At 51.5% G+C, this 23,254-nt stretch overlaps 1 long non-coding RNA gene across 1 annotated transcript in view; it reads left to right on the top strand.

Annotated features, from left to right (window-relative positions):
- LOC137231940 (uncharacterized) overlaps positions 1-23,254 on the top strand; it is a 64,612-nt gene that overhangs the window by 21,230 nt on the left and 20,128 nt on the right. The gene's annotated exons all lie outside the window — the stretch shown is intronic.

Below are 23,254 nucleotides of genomic sequence, written 5' to 3'. Positions count from 1 at the left end.
AGTGAATATAACAAAAAAAGAAACAGATTCACAGATATAGCGAACAAACTAGTGGTTACCAGTGGGGAGAGGGAAGGGCGGAGGGGTAAAATAGGGTTGGGGCTTAAGAGGTACAAACTATAATGTATAAAATAAGCTAAAGGAGGGCTTCCCTGGTGGCGCAGTGGTTGAAAGTCCGCCTGCCGATGCAGGGGACGCGGGTTCATGCCCCGGTCTGGGAAGATCCCACATGCCGCGGAGCAGCTGGGCCCGTGAGCCATGGCTGCTCGGCCTGCACGTCCGGAGCCTGTGCTCCGCAACGGGAGAGGCCACAACAGTGAGAGGCCCGCGTACCGCAAAAAAAAAAAAAAAAAAATAAGCTAAAGGATATGTTGTACAACACGGGGAATATAGCCAATATTTTACAATAATTATAAATGGAGTATAACCTTTAAAAATTGTGAATCACTATGTTGTACACCATAACTTATATAATATTGTACATCAACTATACTTCAATAAGAAAATTTTAAAATTAAAAAAAATTTTAAGTGGCTAAATGGATAAATAAAAACCGAAAGAAAAATTAAAAAAAAATTTTTTTAATGTATGCCTTCCAAAGAACTAGGGGAAAAATTTCAGGAACATGCAGTCCATACAGGGAAAAAAAAAGGAAAAACAATAGTAGCTGGAGATTTCAATAGCCCCCTTTCAATAATGTATGGAACAACTAGGCAGAAAATCAGCAAGGATATACAAGACTTGAACAACACTATCAAACAACTTAATCTGCCATGTATTAGAACACTCCACCCAGCAACAGCAGGAATACACATTCTTTTCAAGTGCACCAGGAATATTCACCAAGATAGATAATATGCTAGACAATAAAAGAAGTCTCAATAAATTGAAAAGGATTAAAATCATACAAAGTATGTTCTCTGACCACAACAAATTAAATTAGAAATCAACAGCAGAAGAAAATTTGGGAAATCACCAACTATTTGGAGACTAAACAACACGTTTCTAAATAACTCATGGGTCAAAAAAGAAATCAGGGCTTCCCTGGTGGCACAGTGGTTGAGAGTCCACCTGCCGATGCAGGGGACACGGGTTTGTGCCCCGGTCCGGGAAGATCCCACATGCCGCGGAGCAGCTGGGCCTGTGAGCCATGGCCACTGAGCCTGTGCGTCCGGAGCCTGTGCTCCGCAACGGGAGAGGCCACAACAGTGAGAGGCCCGCGTACCGCAAAAAAAAAAAAAAAAAAGAAATCACAAGGCAAATTCTAAAGTATTGATATTTTGAACTGAATGACCACACATAACACGAAAATTTGTAGAATGCAGCTAAAGTGGTACTTAGAAATAAAATTTATAGCTTGAAAAACTTATACTAGAAAAAGAAGATGCTAAATCAATAACCTAAACTTCCACTGTAAGAAATTAGGAAAAGAAGAGTAAACTAAACCCAAAGCAATCACAAGTAATGAAATAATAAAGATTAGAAATCAGTGAAATATAAAACAATAAGAAAAAAACAATGAAACTAAAATTTAAGATTAGCAAAACTGAGAAAACTTTAGATTGACCAAGAAAAAGAAAAAAAATGAAAAAAATACAAATTACCAAAATAAAAACCAAGGAGGGAATATCACTACCAACCCCACAGAAATTAAAAGGGTGATAAGGGAATACTATGAATAACTTTATGCCAAAAAATTAGACAACTTAGATACTTAACATCATTAGTCATTAGAGAAATGCAAGTTAAAACAACAATGAGGGGCTTCCCTGGTGGCACAGTGGTTGAGAGTCCGCCTGCCGATGCAGGGGACACGGGTTCGTGCCCCGGTCTGGGAAGATCCCACATGCCGCGGAGCGGCTGGGCCCGTGAGCCATGGCCACTGAGCCTGCGCGTCCAGAGCCTGTGCTCCGCAACGGGAGAGGCCGCAACAGTGAGAGGCCCGCGTATCGCAAAAAAAAAAAAAAAAAAAAAAACAACAATGAGATACCACCTCAGACCCACTAGGATGGCTATAATCAAAAAGACAGATAATAACAAGTGTTGGTGAGGATATGGAGAAATGGGAACCCTCTTACATTGCTAGTGCGAATGTAAAATGGTGCAGCCACTTTGGAAAACATTTTGGCAGCTTCTTAGAAAGTTTAACATAAATTTACCATATGATGCAGCAATTTCACTCTTAGGTATATACCCAAGAGAAATGAAAACTTATGTTCACACAAAAGCCACAAATGTTCATAGCAGCATTATTCATAACAGCCAAATAGTGGAGATGACTCAAATAACCATCAACTGGTAGATGGATCAATAAAAGACGGTCTATCCACACAACAGACTACTATTCAGCCATAAAAAGGAATGAAATACTGATACATATTAAAACATGAATGAATCTCAAAAACATTATGCTGTTAAAGGAACCAGACACAAAATAACACACATTGTATGATTCCATTTGTATGAAATATCCAGGAAAGACAAATCTATAAAGACAGAAAGTAGACTAACAGTGGCCAGGGGATTGATGGCAAATCAGCAGGAGGAATCTCTGGGTGGGGGTGGAAATATGCTAAAATTGGATTGAGGTGATGGTTGCACAAAGAATTGCACTGTTAAAATGGGTAAATTTATGGTATGTAAATCATACTCAATAAACCTCTTTTAAAACGAAGTATATGGGGTTTCCTTGGTGGTGTAGTGGTTAAGAATCCGTCTGCCAATGCAGGGGATGAGGGTTCAAGCCCTGGTCCGGAAAGATCCCATATGCCACAGAGCAACTAAGCCCGTGCGCCACAACTACTGAGCCTGCGCTCTAGAGCCCATGAGCCACAACTACTGAGCCCACACGCCACAACTACCGAAACCCACGTGCCTAGAGCCCATGCTCCACAGCAAGAGAAGCCACCACAACAAGAAGCCTGCATACAGCAACTAAGAGTAGCTCCCGTTCTCTGCAACTAGAGAAAGCCGGCGCACAGCAACGAAAACCCAAAGCAGGCAAAAATAAAATTTTTAAAAAATAATAAATGATATATATGTACTGCATGTAAAATATACATTCACAATAGAAATTTTAAAGGATGAGATAAAATGAATGCAACAATTTCTAGTAATTCCTTCCTGACCTCTTCCCACTTTGGAGACCACTAAACTACAAGAAAGGCTGTGTTGTCCAATGGTTAGAGAGATGGGCCCTGGAGCCGGGCTGCCTGGGTTCAGGCCTCAGCTCTGCCACCTATGAGCTGAATAACCTTGGGGAAGCAATGTAAGCTCTCTGGGGTTCTGTCTCTCTGTTCACAAAATGGGGATGATGAGAATAATAAGAATTAATTAATAATTAAGTGGGAATATCCAGGAGCTTCTGGGAAGATACAGTGGGGAGGGGCCACTCCCAACCCATCCCTGGGGTGACCACTGGATGCAGGCCCATTGCCCCTTAGGAGTCTTTCTCATTCCCAACTCCTGGGCAAGGCAGGCTCACCAAACCAATTCATAAAGCGCCTACTGTGTGCTTAGCACCAAGCCAGTACATCTGAAGGATGATGCTCCCCAACCCTAGACACACACAATATGCAGACTGCCTCATAGACTCATGGAGTCTCGCGAGAACTTATCTCTATTGTGAGGATGGGGAAACGGAGGCCCAGAGAAAGGACACTAACTTCCGAACACTGGCAGGACTCTCATGGCTGGAAAGAACTTGGAAAAGGAAATGTCAAAGGTGCAATGGCAATTCTGAGCAACGCAGGGAAGAGAGAGAGAGCGAGGGGACCTTCCGGGTGGTGCACACAGGATCAGGGTGTGCATGTGGGGATGGGGGCTTAGACCTGCCAGTCTGCCACCAGCCTCTGCAGAACGGAGAACGCAGACGGCCCGTGGGCAGTGTCCTGAAGACCTGAAGATCAGATCAGTGTCCCCCAGCCCTGGGCCCGAGCCCTATTCCAGAGCCTTACACCCCGTCCAATCCACGCTGGCCCGAGAGGATGTTGCCAGCTCCCAGTTCATTGAACCCAGACTGGAGCTGTTCCCGGGCTGCTGGGACTGACCTGACTTCTCCCAGGTCCTTGCTGAGCCGTCGGGGTCTGCCGAGACATCTTCCTTGCAAACCTGGAGAGAGTTGCAGCTGCATGGGCTCTGGCCTGGAGCCCCCACCCTGCAGAGGTTGCAGAAGATGGGGAAAGTGTGGGTTTCCAGGAGCGTGACCTCTGCCCACCCCAACTTCCTGCCCTCTCCAGGGAGCATTCACAGAGTAAGCTCATAACCACTCTCTAAAAATCACTTTCACCCCAAGTTGACTTCTAGAGGTCACCCCCTTCAGATTTAAGGCTTCAGCCAGAGAATTTCAGATGACCCCCCCACCCCAACCATCTCTTCTGACAGCTTTCTCCTGCCTCCCAGCTAACCCATCCTCCATTCACTGTCCCCTCCCAACTCTCCCTCATCTCCCTCCCTTTTGGGTGGCTCACAGGTGGGACAGGGCAGAGATTCAGGAGGACCTGAACTGAGTCCCTAGTTCTGCCCTTTATTGCTGTGAGAACTTGGACAAGTTGTTTGACTTCTCTGTGCCTCTGTTTCTTCATCTAGGAAGTGGGGATAATAATAGTACCAATCTCTTAGTCATTGGGAAGACTGGGGGTGGAGAGTGGCATTACTACTAATTCCTTACCCACCCTCCTTCCTACACATCCCCTCCACCCAGCCTTCACCTTCTCCCCCTTACATATACACAGGAATTACACAGAGGGGTGAGACACATATAAATAATATTTCATTAGAACCACTGCCTTTCTGAGACCTGAGGGCAGTAGTATGTTGAAGCCAACTTTCTCAAGCTTGGGCAATTATAAACATCTCTTCCCCATTTCTTATTCATTGACTTCAGGTTGGGAGACTGAAATCAACAATGGTGGAAGTATTTACACCCTGGTTATTGGCAAAGGCTACAAATAAAGACTTTTCCCCAGAGAGCAGTCCTTAAACAATTACCAGCACATCACTGCCTGGAGGTCAGGGTATCCTAAGCATTAACCATTAAAGTAAGCCCCTGGGATAGGGCTGGAGGAGCCCTGAAGGAGCTGTGGGTGGAGCTAGGCTGCCCCACCTTCTTCGTCCTCCCCTCCTGCTCCACTGCAGCCCTGTGCCTGAACCACTAAGGTTGCCTCCTGACTGGGGTCCCCACCATGACTCAACCCCCTCCAATCTCCTCTCCACTAACCTGGAGTCCCTCCTTTTAGGATGAAGACAAGCCCACCAGGTTCTTGCTCTGAGTACTTCCCAGCCTTATTTGTATTGTTCATTCCTGCCTCAGGGCCTTTGCACATGTTGTCCCCTCTGCCTAGGCTGCAATTCCCAGCCTCCACACCCACTTCCCAGGGCAAATGCCTAATCTTCAGATCTCAGGTGTTCCCTGGAAGACCTTCCCTAATCTCTCACCCCACCCCCAGGAACAATGCTTATCATTGCTGTTTTTATCATGTTTGTAAACGTGATTGTCTCAAGTCTTTCTTACTCACAAAGACGGTAAGCTTCAGGAAGGAGCCTGAAAAATATCTGCCAGATGGATGAATGAATGAATGAATGATCCAGTTGGAGCCTTGAATTTAGGGAGTAAGGGACTCCTTCTAAATCCAGTGGGGAGGCTATGCTTGCCAGGGCCCGAGCACTGGGTTAGAATCTAAGTCCCTTGTCCCATCTTTGACCCACTGTGGGACCTGGAGCCTCCGTTTCCTCCTCTGTAAAACAGGATAATAATAATGGTAATCACGTGCTTGGCATACCCCCAGGGTTGCTGTGCGATCAGAGGCAACATAGACAGAAGAAATTTCTATGAGTCATCCAAACAAGAGCTTGGGTTTAGATCCCAGCCGCACTGCTTGATAGCTGGCTTAGGTTGGAGAAGTGACTCAGTCTCTTTGAGTCTCCGTCTCCTCAGCTGTGCAGTGCAATCTCTACCTCACAGGACAGTGGGCGGGTCAGTCGCTCAGCCCCGAGTCTAGCGCGGAGTAAGCTTGGAGCTCCGTGGGTGGCCACTGTGACTATCACCTTCAGCTCCAAATCTATTTTACACAGGAGCTGTGGGGAACTGCTTATTGAGAGACCAAAGAACGATATGATAGTATGTGTTTTGATAGTACATCTGGGCCAGGAGGGTGGGTCAGGCCTCCTGGGGTGAGGCCTCCTTGAACATCTTTTCTGTGCCAGGCACCGTGCTGCACATGTGCGGGGAGCAACAGACCATCTGGGTCAGCCCTAGGTGGTTCCTTCCACAGGAGCAACCCAGGAAGAAGGTGAGGCTGGCCACAGTGGGAGCATCCGGGTAGGCCCTGGCCACAGGCAGGACCCTGGGGGAATCAGCCCACAGGACCTTCATGCAACGTGGTTGGACAGAACCAGGGCAGTGGCTGCTCAGAGCTGAGCTTCAGACCACAGGGAACTAGGGCTTCCCACTTGGACAGGCCATGCTGGGCTCTTGATTAGGGCTTGGAGAGGCAGCTGCCATGTCTGAGCACCTTCTACAGGTCAGGCTCTAGCCTGGGCACTTCACACCACATCAAAACAATCCTGCCAGTAGGCGCTCCTAGCTCACTTTTAAAAGGAGGAAAATGACCCATTGAATCCCAACAACCATGAGAGATAAAAATACTGTTTTAAGCCACTAAATAAATAAATAAAGGAGGAAACTGAGGCTCAGAGCAGTGGGGTGACTTGCCCAAGGTCACTTAGCCAAAGTGTGCTCAGGTAGAATTCTAATCCTAAACCAGCAGCTTTCTACTGCCCCATCCTGCCCCCCTGGGGAAGGAGGCTAGGCCCTGGGCAGGTCTGCCCTGGGCTACCTCATGGGAAGCAAAGGGAGCAACAGGCTTCAGGGCCCTGGACACTCTCCCCCAAGTCTCTGCCACTTCCAAGTAGAGGTGGGAACGCTGTGTTCCTCTAACAGAGTAATATTATTAAGAATATTATTAGATATAATTTAATGAGAGGTTATTATGTACCAGTGAGCTTTCATTAACTCATTTAATCCTCAGAAGAGCCCTGTGGCTGGGTCGCATGATTATCCTCAAATATAAATGAGAAACTGAAGTCTAGGAAAGCTAGCATTGATTCCTCTGACACCTCTTCTGCCCCCTTGGAAAAATAAGATGTGTGGTCAGGGCGCTTTGGAACATTGAACCAGAGTCATGGAACGACTAAGGGAGGCATGAGTGGGTTGGGAAGTCCTCCCTCACATCTGCCCCAAGTCCCCCAGGCTGCAGTGAGAGCCTGACATTCCACAGCTTCTCTGGGCCAGTCGGCAGCCACCCCCCACCATGTGGCCTTGGCCCCTCCTCTACTGGGGGTTGAGAGGGGGGTGGTTCTTCTTTGTTCCCCAGGCCTCAGGGAAGCGTCCTTACCCTAGAGAGGCTGGCTGAGGTCACGGGTCTGTGCCCCCTCCCCAGGCCAGCCTGGCCATGCTGGCAGCCCCGTCAATCAGGTACAGCCAGCTCAGCAGCTGGTCTTTTATTTCCTAAATTAAAAGGGCTTGTGATTCCTGATTGAATTAAAGGCGGGAAGGTCAGCTCCCAGACCAGCAGGGAGATTTCAATCACAGGAGCAGTCAGGGTGGGCAGGAGGGCAAGACACAGAGCAGACAAGGATGGGGACAGTTGCTTCTCTCCCGGACCAGACCCAGGTGGAGCCCAACATGAGGATGGCTAGTCTACAGCAGCCGCTCCCCACAAGCCTCTGGAGCATGTTGGTTTGAATCAGAGAAATTTCATTCCCCTTTTGCCCCCTCGCACAGTAGACAACCTGCACCACTGTACTAGGAAGACTCGCTTGCTTATCTGTTGGTCAAATACCCTCAGAAAAGTGAATTCCACGGTGCGCCTCACTTCCTACTGACAGCAAGTTCTTTTTGGCTTCTCTCCCAGACTCCGTGTTGGACCTTCAGGAGACAAGAAGGATATAGCTTCTTACTTTGGAGTCATAAAGGGCAGTTTCTTCCACCTGCTTTTCTTCCACCTGTGACTCGGGCTCTGGGATGCTACAAACCTCTAGTGCCTTCCCAAAGACCTGGACAGACCGGAGAGAGGATTGCAGTGAGCATGAGACCTCAGTCCTGGCTGTGTGCCCTGGGGAAAGCCCTTTTTTTTGCCCTGGGACTCAGTTTCCCCTGCTGTGCAATGGGCAGCATAGCCCTTACAGGGTTGGCCAAAGGCCTCCCCTCCCTGGATAGATAGGGTTAGGATGTGCCTTCTTGCCTGGGCTGGCAGTGAGCCCACCCTGTGTAACCATGGGGACCCCCTGCCAAAAGACAAGTCAGGAACGGCCAGGCTTTAATCCCTGTCCCTGCCGGATGGGTAAGGAAGCCCTGGAGTAAAGGCCCCATGTCTTCCAAGGACAGGCAAGAAGAAACAGGCTTTCCCGTGGTAGGTGGGAGTGCAGTTAGACATCAGGATGAACTGACTTCCTGAATGAGGGTGGTTTCTGAAATGGATCATACAAAAGCCGTCTCTCCTTCTCGCTACCTCCCCACCTCGGCCCCTGTGGCATCTCCACGGGGGAAGCCTAAGATGTAAGGGTCACTCTGCAGCTAGTGAGACTGAGGTCAGCCATGGGAAAGGACTTCCGGATGGTGTGGCTAGACAAGGAGTGTCATACATCATCGAAGAAGTGGTGCCCTGGGGCATATTAAGGAACTGGGGAGTCCTGGGTCGTACCTGGGGCAGTGGAGGTGAGCTCTGGGCCTGGGTCCAGAGAACAGGGTTTTCCTCACTGGCCTTGAGCAGGTCCTTTTCCTCGTCTGCAGATGGGAGGTGATGATGCCAGCCTAGCAAATGAGGCAGGCGCGGGCTGCCCATGGCAGGGTGATATGGTAGCTGGGAGACGGCACTGTGGGTGGCTTTTCCCTGTATATTTGGATGTTACACACCCTTCCAAAAAGTAAACCGTATCTTATTTTTAACGACTTGGCATGGGCTGTGCCTTTCTCTGCTGGCAGACTCGCAGGCCCTTTCCAGGTGCTGTTGCAAGTACTTTACATGCATCGAACTCGTTTAATCTTCTCAATGACTGTCGTTATCCCCATTTAGAGAGGACACCAAGGCACAGAGAGGACCAGTAACTGGCCCAAGCTTAGCGGTAGCACAGCAGCCCCAGCTCCGGAGCAGTGCAGCCATGATGGACATGTTCTGCGTCTGTGCTGTCCAACATGGTAGCCACGAGTCCCGTGTGGCTTTTAAACACTTGCCATGTGACTCACACAACTGGGGAGCTGGATTTTAATTTTACTAAATTTTAATTTAAATAGCCCCATGGGGCTAGTGGCTACTGTACTTCAAACTGCTGAGCCACTAGGCAGGACGGGGGCCTCCATCCACCCTCCTCCTGGCTGCTCCCAGACGTCCAGGAAGCCTCCCTCTTTCTCCCACATTCCCCTGTGAGGGCTTCATTGTCCCACCCACGTCTGCCTCCATATTCCCTACCTGCCCCAAAGGTGTCCTGGAAGGTAGGGGCAGCCCCGTGCAGTCTGAGTGAGCTCCCTGTGGGGCCTGACCCGGACAGTGCTAACAGCCACACGTGACGCCAGGGAGAGAGCACTGCTTTCCCCCCAGAGGGGACCCAGGCCTCCTCGGTGGGCGCTTAGTGACCCAAGTCCACTGGGAAGACATGTGTGGACAGCCCTCTCACACCAAGGCCTCAAGCTGGAGGACCCCTCCCGGGTCACACCCTCTCCTGGGGCCTGGGGTCCCCGAGACTCTGATAGGGTGTTCTGACAGGCCTCCCACTATGCCCTCGAGGGCCCTGATACAGCCCTGGATGCTGGAACCACAGGAAGGGCTCAGGCATGGGCCCCAGGGGTCATGGGGGATGGGGCGTTCCATTCCCTTGAGGTGAGCCCTGGGGAGGCACCTTGAGGTGAGCCCTGGGGAGGCATCAGCTCTGGAAGGCTACACAGAAGACATGGGATTCCCAGTGGGCCATGAATGAAGTAGGAAAAGTTGTCAGCTAGGTGGGCAGGTAGGAGGAGGCATCTGCTGCAGAAAGAAGAGCAAGGTCAGGGGCGTAGAGGCTTTTCAGTTTGGCTTCATGGCCACGTGGGAAAGAAGGGTCAAAGCTGCAGAGAGCCAGGCGAAAGGATGCAGCTGGCTGATAACACCGACGGCCACATACATGGAGTGCTCCTTGCAGGCCAGCACCTTCCAGACCCATCACACCTATTGCCTCATTTGGTGCTCACAACTGCCCCAGGGGTGGATATGCCAGACAAACGAGGAAGTGCAGGCTCCAAAACAAGAAAGTCACTTGCCCGAGCCCCACAGCCAGCAGGACGTGCCCCCGACAGCCTGGCCTCACCTGATGCTACACGCCCCTGCCCCCTTCCTGAGACTCTGACACTTCATTCTGTAAACAAGACTTTAAAGAAGGTCTGGCCAGGTTTGTGCTGACTGCTGAGTGGAGGATGAGTGGGAATGGGAAAAGCAGGAGGCAGGGAGCCAGAGCAGGAGTGGCTGCTGTAATTGGGAAATAGGAGGCCTGACCCGGGGTTCTTAGGAAGCCGGGTCAGAAGGGTGAGGGAGAGGCCAGGGGGTGGGGCAGAGAAGGACTGAGTTACCCAAGGAGGGGATGAGTTGAGTTTAGACCATGTTAAGTTTCAGAGGCCCTGAGAATTTCAGGGGTCGTCAGCTCCGGGAAAACGACCTGAGGCAGAAGAAAGGATTTGGAGGCCAGTGTTGACAGTTGAGGCCTTGAGGGGATTCAGGGGGAAGGGAGAGCCCAGTCTTACCCTAAGGACTTCTGGCCTCTCCAGGACCACAGAGGTGGGAGGCGTTCATGGAGATGGAGGAGGAGAACCAGGGGAACGCGTGAGGTCAGTGTGCAGAGGCTCAGGCCAGGGAGATAGGAGCTCAGCAGCGCCCGGCGGATTTGGTGCTCAGGAGGTCCTGGCAGGGCCCGCAGGGCGGGGACCAGGGGTGAGGAGGAGCAGAAGGCAGGCCACGCAGCGGGAAGCGGAGGTGGGGGGCGTTCTCCAGGAAGAGGACAAAGACGGGGCAGTGGTTTGAGGGGCAGTGGGGTGCACCTCTGGGGGTCGCCAGGCACGCCCCACCGCTTGTATAGTCCCTGGAGCTTCAGGTCTGCCTACCAGGCTCCCTCTGATGGGCATGGCTCCCCTGAATTCCTCCCCCACACCCTCCCCAGAGCACTTAAAGAAGTGCTGAGCCCATTGCAGGCCCTGATTCACAGAGGCAGAGGGCCTAGCAGCCAGAAGATGGCAGAGCCCTCACCCTGCCCTGGGGAGGGCGGGCATCCCAGGGCCCGGGCACGCGGGGCAGCCTGGAGGATGCAAGAGAGGCAGCAGCACCCTTCTCCATCCTTCACACACATTCTGTGCAGGGGTAGAGGTGGGCAAGGGCCGGCCCCAAGAACCAGGAAAAGAGAGACCCACGGATAGATGGATATCCCCTGAGGCAGAGGAGCAGAGAGTGCCAGATAAATGGTTTTAGGACAATAGTTCTCTAGGAGAGGGCACAATCCCCGCCAGCTGAAGAACCAAGGAGGGCTCCATGGAGGAAGTGGTACAGGTGCTGGGCTGAATAGAGGCAGAAGGGAAAGTGCACAGGCAGGAAACTGGGAGGCCTCGTCAGCATCTGGCAAGGGGCCCGGTTGGTTAGCCCCTTGGGTGGGATGGCTATGAGGTATGGAGTGACATGAGGCCAAAGGGAAGCTGGGTTCCAGGTAGAGAGAGCTTCAAATGTTCAATGAAAGAGTTTGAACTTTATCCTGTAGGCAATGGGGAGCTCTTGCAGGATTTACAGCAGGGGAGACACCTGGGGCAGGGGTGGTTGTGGGAAGGCAGCATGGTCCTCACTGGGAGAAGGAGGGTAAGGAATGTCCATCAGGATCTCCCACAATCCAACTCTCCCACATGCCGGGCTGGTAAAAATAGCTGGGAATTCCTCTGGGATAAAAATAGCTGTGGGCGGCGTGTTCACCTGCACTGACAGGTAGGAAAAGTAGGTCATGGCTGAGGGCCACCTGACAGTTCAGGAGAGGGAGCTGGATCTCCATCAGAGCAGCTGCTTCCTCCTCCACCCTTGAAGACCCAGCCCCTCTGGGCGGCTCTGAGCAAGGTCTGGCCACGAGGTGGGGTCTGGAGTTGGCCCTCCCAGGCCTGCAGGCCACCCACTCCAGGTCAAGGCAGGCCTGGCTTTGGGCATCTTCCAAGCATTTTCTGGGCATCTACCTTGCTTTCGCTTCATTTCTGAAACATGAGTCTGTTTCCCAAGGGCCAAGCATCTCTTTCCTAGAGCACTTGTCCACACTGGGCTTTTTTCTTGTTGTTATTATTTTTAGTTACCATTCAGTAAAGTTTACTTTCTTTTCCTTCTAGTATACAGTTCTATGGATTTTAACATATGTATAGATTCCACCACAATCAGGATATAGAACAGTTCCCTCATCCCCCAAAAATCCCTTATGCTATCGCTTTATAATAAGTTACACCCTCACCACACCCATAACCCAGGCAACCACTAATCTGTTTTCCATCACTATAATTTTGTCTTTTCTAAACTGTCAAATGAATGGAGTCATGCAGTATGTAACCTTTAGACTAGCTTCTCTCACTGAGTATAAATGTCTGCGATCCATCCAAGTTGTTGCCTGTCTCCATATAGTGCCTTTTAACTGTCGAGTAGTATTCCATTGTTTGGATGTACCACACTTTATTTAACCATTCACTCACCGAAGGACATTTAGATTGTTTCCAGCTTCAGCTAGTATAAATAAAGCTGCTATGAACATTCATGAACTTTCACGTGAAGAAAAGTTTTCATTTCTCTGGGGTAAATATGTAGGTGCAGGATTGCTGGGTCACATGCGAAGCGTATGTTTAACTTTACAAGAAACTAACATACCGTTTCTCGAAGTGCATGTACCATTTTATATTCCCACCGGCAGTATATGAGGGTCCCAGTTCCTCTGCATTCTCATCAGCACTTGCTTCTGTCAACAGTCTTTATTACAGCTACCCTAATAGGCGAGCAGTGTATCTCATCAAGATTTCCACTTGTGTTTCCCTCATGGCTAATGATGTTAAGTATCTTCGTCATGGCTTCGTCTGTCATCCTTATATCCTTGTGGTGAAGTGTCTGCACAAGTCCTTTGTTCATTTTTTAATTGGGTGGCTTATCTTCTCGCTATTGAGTTATGAGAGTTCCTTACAGAATCTGGATAGAAGTCCTTTGCTGGATGTGCAGTTTGCAGAGATTTTTTCCCACTCTGCAGTTTGTTTCTTCATTCTCTTGGCAGTGTCTTTGGTGCAGCAAAAGTTTTTAATTTTAATGAAGTCCAATTTATCAGTTTTTCCTTTCATGAATCATGACTTTGGTATCATTTTTAAAGCCCTTCACATCACCCCAAGTCATGAAGATTTTTCACATATGTGATCTTCCAAAAGTTTTATAGTTTTATGTTTTACATTTAGATCTCTGATCCATTTTGATTTGCTTTTTGTATTTAAGTCAACGTTTACTTTTTTTTGCTCATGGGTGACCAACTGCTACAATGCCATTTGTTTATTTTTTTGTTTTGTTTTGTTTTCTGGCCATGCCGCATGGCATGCGAGATCTTAGCTCCCCGACCAATGATCGAACCAGTGCCCCCTGCAGTGGAAGCGCAGAGCCTTAACCACTGGACCGCCAGGGAAGTCCCTCCAATGCCATTTGCCGAAAGGACTATCCACTCTCCACCGACACGTCTGTACCTTTGTGCATGTTGATTACATTTGTGTGCATCAATTTCTGGACATTCTATTCCGTTTCATTGATCTATGTGTCTATTGATTTGCCTTGATGACTGTCTTGGTGACTGTAGTTTTATGTTGTCTTAAAATTGAGTAGATTCCTCCCACTTTATTCTTTTTTTTTTTTCAAAATTGTTTTTGTTATTCTAGTTCTTTGCCTTTCCATGAATTTTAGAATCCACTTGTTAATATCTAACCTCCCAAAAAACTCCTGCTGGAATTTTGATTGGCATTGTGTCCAATCTACAGTTCACTTTGGGAAAATTGACATCTTGAGTACATTGAATCTTCCAATTCATGGATTGGAAGTGTATCTTTTCATTTATATAGGTCTTCATTGATTTCTTTTTTGGGGGGGGGCCATGCCACATGGCTTGTGGGATCTTAGTTCCACAACCAGGGATTGAACCTGTGCCCCCTGCAGTGGAAGTGCAGAGTCTTAACCACTGGACCGCCAGGGAAGTCCCTTCATTGATTTCTTGCAACAGCATTTTGTAGTTTTCAGCATAAAGATCCTGCACATCACACTGTTGTCTTCATTTGTTCAGCTAATACTTGCCTCCTCCACCAGACTATCAGCGCCATGAGGACAGGGACCACATCCATGTTGCACACTGCTATGTTCAGTGAGCTCCCAGGGGCCCACCTGGCATGCAGCAGGCCCTCCCTAAGTATCTCTGAATGAATGACAGCACTTCCGCATACCTCATCTCATATAATCTTCCCTAAATACCTACAGGATAGAGATTATACTCCTTACTTCACGAAGGAGAAAACCAAGGCTTGGAAAGGAGCTGTGGTAAGCATTATTCTGAGACTGTCCTCAAGATTCCCACCTCCTGGCATCCATACCCTGTGAAATCCTCTCCTCTTGAGTACGGTCAGTACCCATGAATACGATGAGATATCATTTCTGTGATTAGATCACATTCCATGGCAAAGATGAAAGGATTTTGCAGATGTAATTAAGGTCCCTAACCAACTAGTTGACTTTGAGTTAATCACAAGGGAGATTTTCTTGGGTGGGCCTGACCTAATCAGGTGAGAGATCAGAGGACACAGATGAAAGAACTCAGAGGGGTTCAAAATAGCAGAGGTGTTCTCCTGTTGGCCTTGAGGAAGCAAACTGCCATGTTATGGAGAGGGTCACATGGCAGGGAACAGCAGTGGTCTCTAAGCGAGGCCCCCAGTCCTACAGCTGCGAGGAACTTGGCCTCGGATGTGATTGCAGTCCCAGCCAACACCTTGATTTCAGCCTGGTGATACCTTTAGCAAAGAACCTAGTTATGCTGTGCCCAGACTTCTGACCTACAGAAACTGTGAGATAACAGATTGGTGTGGTTTTAAGCTAAGTTTATGGTGATTTGTTATGTAGCGATAGAAAATGAGTACAAGGCCCTTTCCCAGGGTCCCAGAGCTGGGACCCATGGGTCTCCAAGCTACCAAGCTCTTGCCCCCCACCGTTCAATCATTTCCTGATGCCTTCTCCTCTTGTGGGGACGTGAGCCTTCCCAGTTCATGCCTTTTGTTTTGCTTTGTTTTCTTCTTCTGTTTGGACCTCAGTACAGAACCCGTGATCTATGATACTCAGTGGTCCATGCGCAGCCCAATTTGATTTACATCGGTTAGTTAGTTGGTTTTAATAATGCAATAAGCGTCCATAAACCCACCACCCAGAACAATAGCTAGTTCTTGACAATAACCACATCTAACCTTGGCCCCCTCATTCCTCCCCGTCCCTCCACCTGTGGTAACTCATCTGAATCTGCTCTCCGTCCTTCCCTTACTTAATGCTTTATAGAGTTTAATTGCATCTATATGGATTCCATAAAATTCATTTTTAAATTTTAATGGTTTTTAACTTTATAAAAAGAGTATCGTGTGGAACATAATCCCATGGGACTTTTCCCTTTCAATTTTATGTTGCCAAGATTCATGCATAATGTTGCAAGTTAGAGAAGGTCATTCGTTTTGACTGCTGTCTAATATTTCATCCTGTGACCACACAGCCACATCCCATTCATCCACTCTGCTGCTGATGAGCACATGGGTGGCTTCTAGCCCTACTGTCATCAACAGCGCTACTCTGAACAGTCTCATCCAAGTCTCCTGGTTCAGTAATCTGTTTCTGAGTCCAGTTCTGCCTGAATAACGGCAAGGGGAAGGATTTTGTTTCTTTGACACAGGGGACACAGGAGCCTAACACACCTTCTTGCTAGGGCCCCACGCTTGACTGACTGCTCCCAACAGATGCATGCAAATGCCCTCGACCCCAGACACCCAGATCTGGGGTCCCGAGCCCCGCTGCCACCCACCCAGGGGTGTCAGGAGCACACAGCAGCTCTGCCCCTGCCCGAGTTTCCACAAAGACAACTGGCTCCAGGGAAGCTCCCTGACCACGGTGGCAGCTCCCTCACGGCCGTGGGCAGGACTTCGGCCCCAAAGTCGTCTCTCTGTGCACTCGGAACTCGAGGCCCCAGAAAGTCTCCCGGCCTAGACCCCCGCAGAGCAAGCGATGACAGCGAGTGTGGCGACAAGTTGGCCAAGCGGGAAGTGAAATGCAGCCCCAGTCAGACCCCTGCCCCTCTGGGCCTCGACGGAGACCCCGGTTGAGTCACTGACCCCTCTTGGGCCAGCGCGTCCTCACACAGCCCAGAGGCAATGCACACCCAGTGAGATAAGAGGTTTGACATCCGGCTGGAGGGAAAGTGCGAGAGGGAGGGGAGGCCTGAGAACACGGCCACATCTGGCAGCTCAGGGTCCTCCCTGCACAAAGCATCCTGCCCAGGGCTGAAGAGAAGGGCCGCTCACGCCCAGGGCCCCTAATTGCACAGTCATCCTCAAGTCGGAGGGGACAACAGCCCTCTCCAGGCTGTGATCCTGTCTCCCTGTCCCCTGCCTGCCCTCTCAGCAGGAGCCGACCTCACCCACACGGGTGGCATGAGGAATGAGAGCCCTGGATATGGGACAAGGGCACCCAGTGGTTAGGGGCACAGCCCTCTGCAAACAGAAGCAAATCAAAATCTCAGCTCCACCCCTTTCCAACTATGTGACTAGGCGGCTTGCTTAAGGTCTTCAGTTCAGTTTCCTCACCTATAAAATGCACCATGATGTCGTGGTTAAGAGCACAGTCCTTGGGCTCCAAACTTGGCTCTGCCCCTTACTAGCTGTGTGACCTTGGACAAGTTACTTAACCTTCCTTAAACTTGTGCTTTGGTTTCCTCAACTGTAAAATGAGGTTGCGAATGCTACCCACCTCACAGGGTTGTTATGAAAATGAAAACGAGTTGATATTTGTAAAGAGGTTAACAGAGTGCCTGGCACACAGCAAGTTCTCAGTAGTGACAGTCCGAGGGGTAGTCGACATCATTCATTCATTTATTTAACTAGTTTCAGTGGGGGCGTCAACTATGCACCAGGCACTGTGTCTAAAGCTGTGGGGGAAACACAGCAGAGAAAGACGACCCTTGAAGTTCAAGATCTCACCACGTAATGACACTCTCACAGACCCAGGCACCCAAGAGGGGCAGAGGAGCAGCTGCACTGCCTGTGTGCTAGGTGCTCTGCTAGAGAGAAATCAGAGCACTTCATGAGGGAGGTGGCGCTTGGGGACTGGACCTTTAGGAGGAGTGAGGGTTTATACAGAGGAGGCAGCGGGCAGCGGGAAGCACTTTATCCAGACTTTACTGTCCAGCAATGTGGGGAACTGGGCCTCAGGGCGCAGCTAGTCTGAGCCCTTCAGTGTTCAGAAAAGAAATCGAGGTCCAGAGCGGAGGGGTCCTGCGAGGGCCAGTTGGTGGCAGAGATGTTGGGACTCCAGGCCACATCCTGCCACTGATGAAGCTTCCATCATCGTACCCGGTCAGCTAATGCTGCGTAACGGAGCACCACAGAACTGAGTGGCTAAAACAACAAGTCGTTTGATAGCCTCTCCCGTGCCCGTGGGTCAGGGGCCTGGGAAGCGCCTGGGAAGCGTTCTGGCTTGGGTTCTGTCCTGTGGTTTTAGTCCGATGGTGGCCGGAGCTGGAGCAGCAGGAGGCTGTCTGGACGTCTGGACTCTTCACGTAGTCAGGGCCTGGCCACCTGGTCTCTCCACACGAGCTAGTTTGGGCTTCCTCATAGCATGGCAGCCTCTGGGCTCCAGCAGTGAGCTTCCAGCCAGCAAGGTGGAAGTTTTGACATCCTTTCTGTCCTAGCCTTGAGAGTCACGCAGTGTCTCTTCTGCCACTTTCTGTTGGGTACAGACAGGTCACAAACCCACCCAGATTCAAGGGGAGAGGGACCAGACTCCACCTCTTGACAAGTGTGTGGCAAGGAACTGTGGGATGGGAGATTTGGGGAACACAACGTCTGCCACTCACACCCCCTGGCCCCTGGCCTTGCTGCCCCCTCCAGGGGGACGCACCCCCAAGCTGGGGTTCCCTCGCTCTTCACCCTCCCTTTCCTTTGTTCCCATTCACTCAACACACCTTGAGAAGTGCAGTGGGTGGAGGGGGAGGAGTTGGGGGAGCACAGGGCAAGTTACATAGAAGAGTAAGAGGAACTCAGGCAGGAGATCCCCAGGCTGAGGAGAAAGCATCCCCTCTGCTCCAGCCAGAAGCCGGGCAGGGGGGAAATGAAGGCCTCTGGAGAGGGGGGAGGCCTGGCGACCCTGCCAGCCCAAGTCTGGATTGGGGAGGAAACCAGGGCTTCCTCATGCCCCAAAGGTCAGAAGGAGACATGGGCTATCCCTGGAGTGGGGTCAGAGTCAAGACCCCGGGTCCAGCCAGCTTCCCACCCAATACTCCTGTGTTCCCAGGCCCTGGCTGCAGGCTAACCTGGCCCAGTTCCCACGACAACAGCACTGCTGTCCCACAGGCATCAGAAGAGGGAAGCAGGGCTTTCTCAGAGCCCCCATCTGGGATGGGGTCCATGGGCATGAGCTCCCAGCAGAGCAGTCTGAGTCTGTGCTAACAAAGGCCTGCAGGCAGGAGGAGCCAGATGGAGGAGACCCATCCTCGCCTCCAGGAGTTGGGAACCAGAGGCTGAGCCAGGCCCACTCACCACCACCAAATCCCCAAAGCAGGGCCTTGGGAGAGGGGACGCGCCTGCACCGGACACTGCTGCAAAATACAGTTGACCCTTGAACAATGCCCCACCCTGGTGGGGGGGGAGCGTTAATATACGTATAATTCATAGTCAGCCCTCTGCATCTGCGGTTCACTCGCATCCACGGTTCCTCCGCATCTGCCCAACCACGGACCATGTAGTGCCGTAGTGTTTACTACTGAAAAATGTTCGCCTGTAAGTGGACCCGTGCAGTTCAAACTTGCATTGTTCAAGGGTCAACTGTACACTTAATTATTCAAAGCACCTGTCCGGAGGTTCTCCCTCAGGCTGACGGGATCCAGGGAGATGCTCACGCCCCGTGGAGTCCACGGGGTGGCGAGGCAAACACCGAGTCGTCGTTACTGCGAGCTCTACACAGGGAGGAGCCAGCCTAGAGCCGTGCTTTTTATCTTTTTGGCTGCACAGTGCAGCTTACAGGATCTTAGTTCCCTGACCAGCGTTCGAACCCAGGCCCTCAGCAGCGGAAGCACAGAGTCTTCATCACTGGACCGCCAGGGAATTCCCAAGCTGTGCTTTACAATATTACACTTGGGAGAAGGCTAGGGGGGGTGCCTTCCATAGGCCATACTCCCACTTGCCTCCTACCCCGGCCCCCAGGAATTAGACTCTTTCAGAGAGGATGCCTCTATCTCAGCCTGGTTTCCTCCAAGGGCGGGGCTTGCGGGGGCTTTGGACTGGAGTGGAGATAATTTATTTGGGAAGTGACCCCAGGGAGCAGGGGTGAAGGATGAGGGCAGGAGACAGAGTGAGACAGGGAAGGAGGGTCAGCCAATACCAGGAGGGTGACTGGTGACCCCACAGGGACCTATTAAAGAGCCTTAGGAAATGTATCTCAAAACTGTCTGCCCAGGAGGGCAAATAGGGAAACATTTATCTGTTTGTTGGCTTCTGTCCCTCCACTGAGCAAAAGTGTCCCCGTGGGCTTCCCTTCTGAGGTGTGCACACCGGGGGACCTCAGCAGGTCTCAGGCATGCACAGGCTGAGGTTCTCGCGCAGGACCTTGGAGAGGCCTCAGGAGGGAGACGGGAGGCTCTGGGCCCAGGTAAGGCTCCGTCTGACGGCACCTGTGTGGAGGGCTCAGCGTCAGCGTGGGGCGTAGAGGAACGTGGACCCCAGTGTCCAGCGCAGGCCTCCACCTCGCTGCCGCCATCGAGCTCTCAGCACCGTCCGCAGCTGCCTGCAGGGCCAGCTTTTGAGAGATGTGAGAAAGATTTTCCTGCGGCCAGAGAAAGCTCAAACTTGGCCTCTCAGTGTGGAAGTGGGCAAGTTCTAAGTACACAGCCAGGTTTCAGAGTTCTGCTCTGCTCTGTCCAGCGCAAGGGCCGGGCTGGCTTCGCTCCTCAAGTGCTTCCCTCACCAGGGGGCCTGGGCCTGGAAGGAAGCAGAGCTCATTCTGCCTGGAACTGTAGCCAGAGCCTTCCGCAAAGTGCCTGGCTTCTCCGGGCCCCGCCCAGCCTCTCCGCACGCACTTGTTTCCTGCCCAGCCAGCGGCCTCCCTTCATTTCTCCAGCATCTCATTCGGGCTCCTCCACCTTCTCCCTGCTCGGTGTCTCGCTCTCTGTGGCCGGGCCGCACCCCCAGCGCCCTCCTTCCTACCCGCCGGCCCCAGACATCGGCAGGGGCTGCCCAGGCCCCCCGTGGCTTGGCCCTTTCCGAGCCTGTTTGGGGCCCTGCCCAAATCAGCAATGACAAGTCCCCACTCTTCCTTCTCACTCACACAAGGTGACCATTGTCCACCACACGAGGGAGGACCAGCAGTGTTCACGCTGGGGCGGAGGAAGGATGTTTACCCAGGGTGGTGAGCACCGCCTCACGCTGCGTCCAGCCACTCCACTCCGTGTCACATGCAGGCCAAGCAGGCCCCTCACCCAGGCCCACATCAAAGTTAGAGAAAACAGGCCTGCAGGGCACAGAACGGGCAGGCGGGCTCAGAAGAGGCTCAAAGGCTCAGGACAGGCTCAGAACGGGCCCACGGGTGGCCCACGACTTGCGGAAATGAGGCTGTAGCAGGTCTTTCCCCTGTGGGTTCCCCCTGCTCAGGCCCTGAGACACTGTCCTCCATCCCATCCCTCCTTCCCACCTCCTCATTTAATCCTGACTACCCTCCCCACGGCGGGTGTTATGATTCCCTTTTGATAGATAAGGACACTGAGGCTGAGAGAGATTCAACAGCTTCCCCACAGGGAGGAAAGAAGAAGGGACAACGGAGAGAGGGAAGGAGGGGACGGAGGGAGAGGAGGGGAGGCAGGAAGAGGGAGGGAGGGAGGGAGGTCCGCATCAGCACCACTTCTGCAGAGAACGCTGGGATGGCAGAGATGGGAGAGCCAGCCCTAAGGAAGTTTCCAGTCTTCCTGGAAGAAATTCCAGGATGATAAATTGCTCAAGGTCATGTGGAGAATCCCCCACTGAGCTAGGGCTTGGGGGTTTGGATCCTGGGGTGGGGGAACCTCGTGGTCACCCTCTGCAGCATGGAAGGAGGTTCTCAGCCAGGACATGCCCATCCTGGAGGCAGGGAGATGCACAAGATCCTATGCCTGGCCATTCCAGCCTGCAACCTTGGTTGGGGGCACACAGAGACGGGGGGGACTGCCAGTTACGCCAGGCATTTTTTCTGGCTTTGCCCCCTACCCTCTGCCCACACCCTAGAGTCCTGGGCTGGAGCTGGGCCAAGGCCCGTGAACTTGGAGGGAAGCTTTCCAATGGGAGGTGATGTGGAGAGGGAGCTGAGGAACGGGTGGGCGTGGCCTCCCTGGATGTTCAGCATTCTAGAATTGGCGAAGTCCTTCCAGCTCAAGACCTTGTGTCTATGGAGTCTGAGATATGTTTCTCTGCACACCCCCTAGGGTGTCCAGAATCCTACCATGCTGGAGTGAGAGGGGCCTCTGAGACACAGCCCTCTAAGGTTTTTATGGCTGCAAATAAACCATTCCCCAACATAGTAGAGACTAAAACAACAACGGTTTCTTCATTTCTCACATTTCTGGAGTTTGTCCTGGCTGTCCTGCAAGTCTCACCTGGGATTAGGTCATTGCATCAGCTGCATTCAGCTAGAAGGTCCAAGTGGCCTCACTCACAAACCTTAGGCCTCCACGCCACCTGCTGGGCCTCCACTCTCCTCCACTTAGCGTCTCATCCTCCAGGGCCTCTCTCTCCCGGAGAACAGCCAAGACTTCCCTCCAGTATGGTGGGAACTGAGTGGGAAGGAGGGAGAGAGGAAAGGGAGAGAAGAAGGGAGGGGAACCACTAGGCCCTTCAAGGGCTAAGCTTGGAACAGACACCATTTCACTTCTGCTGCATTTTTTCCATCAAAGCAAGGCACAAGGCCAAGCCAGATTCAAGGGGAGGGAAAGTAGACTCTACCTCTTGACGGTAGGAGAAGCAAAGAAGCTCTGACCATCTTTAATCCATCGCAGCAGAGCCGAGTTTCACCAGAGTCAGGAAAGTCAGGTCAGAGCTCAAGTGGCCTGATGGAGACTTGGGCACTTAGAGATGGATGAGGCCCCACCCCTGCCCCCAAGACTCTCTCCCATCAGCCCCCAGACCATGACTTTCCCCAGTGCTCTGTCCATGGTGGCCCTGGAGACCTGGTCTGCAGGAGGAAGGGCTGGGGTCGAGGCTGCACAGGGAGGTGGGGAGGGCTTGGGCCCCTCTGTACCAACTGTTGAGGTGTCTGAAGTTGGTTTGGGGGGTGGGTCTCTTTGTTACAGGATGTGGGGAGAGGGCACCTACTCCTTGCAGAAACTGACCCCACGAAGCCTCTGGCAGGGACCAAGCTCGGGGAGGCTGAATCGTGGGGACAGGGAAGGCTCTGCTTATCTCGATGACCTGGGGGTCTAGTCCCGGAGGACTCCAGATCCCCCTTTCCTCTTCTCCCAGGTGTCCTTTGCACAGTAGCGGGTCTCAGCAGGCCCAGGCATTGGGCAGCCAAGTTGGTCCCTGAAGACCCCCGACTCCCACCCCTACCCTCCTGGCTTTCATCTAACTTATTCATGCAGCCATCTGACGGCCATTTATTGAGCACCGGCTGTGTGCCAGGTGCTGTGCTAGTCACTGGGGCTCTATCAGTGAGCAAAACAAACAAAATCCCTGTCTTCCTGGAGTCCAGATTTGAGGCGAGGGAGCATGTTTATAGATAATAAACAAAATAAATAAGTAAATTACAGAGTGCCACATTCATTTCCTGTGGCTGCCATAACAAATTACCCCAGACGTGGTGGCTTAAACACCAGAAATTTATCCCCACACAGTTCTGGAAGCTAAGAGTCTGAAATCAAGGTGTTGGCAGGGCCACGCTCCCTTCACAGGCTCCAAGAGGGGAGAATCATGCCTCTTCCAGCTTCTGGTGGTTCCTGGCAATCT

Source organism: Pseudorca crassidens, chromosome 10 (assembly GCF_039906515.1).
Source record: "Pseudorca crassidens isolate mPseCra1 chromosome 10, mPseCra1.hap1, whole genome shotgun sequence".
In the NCBI taxonomy this organism is placed as follows: Eukaryota; Metazoa; Chordata; class Mammalia; order Artiodactyla; family Delphinidae; genus Pseudorca; species Pseudorca crassidens.
The sequence above is the reverse complement of the archived record's forward strand: the minus strand, read 5'-3'. Positions and strand labels throughout refer to the sequence as shown.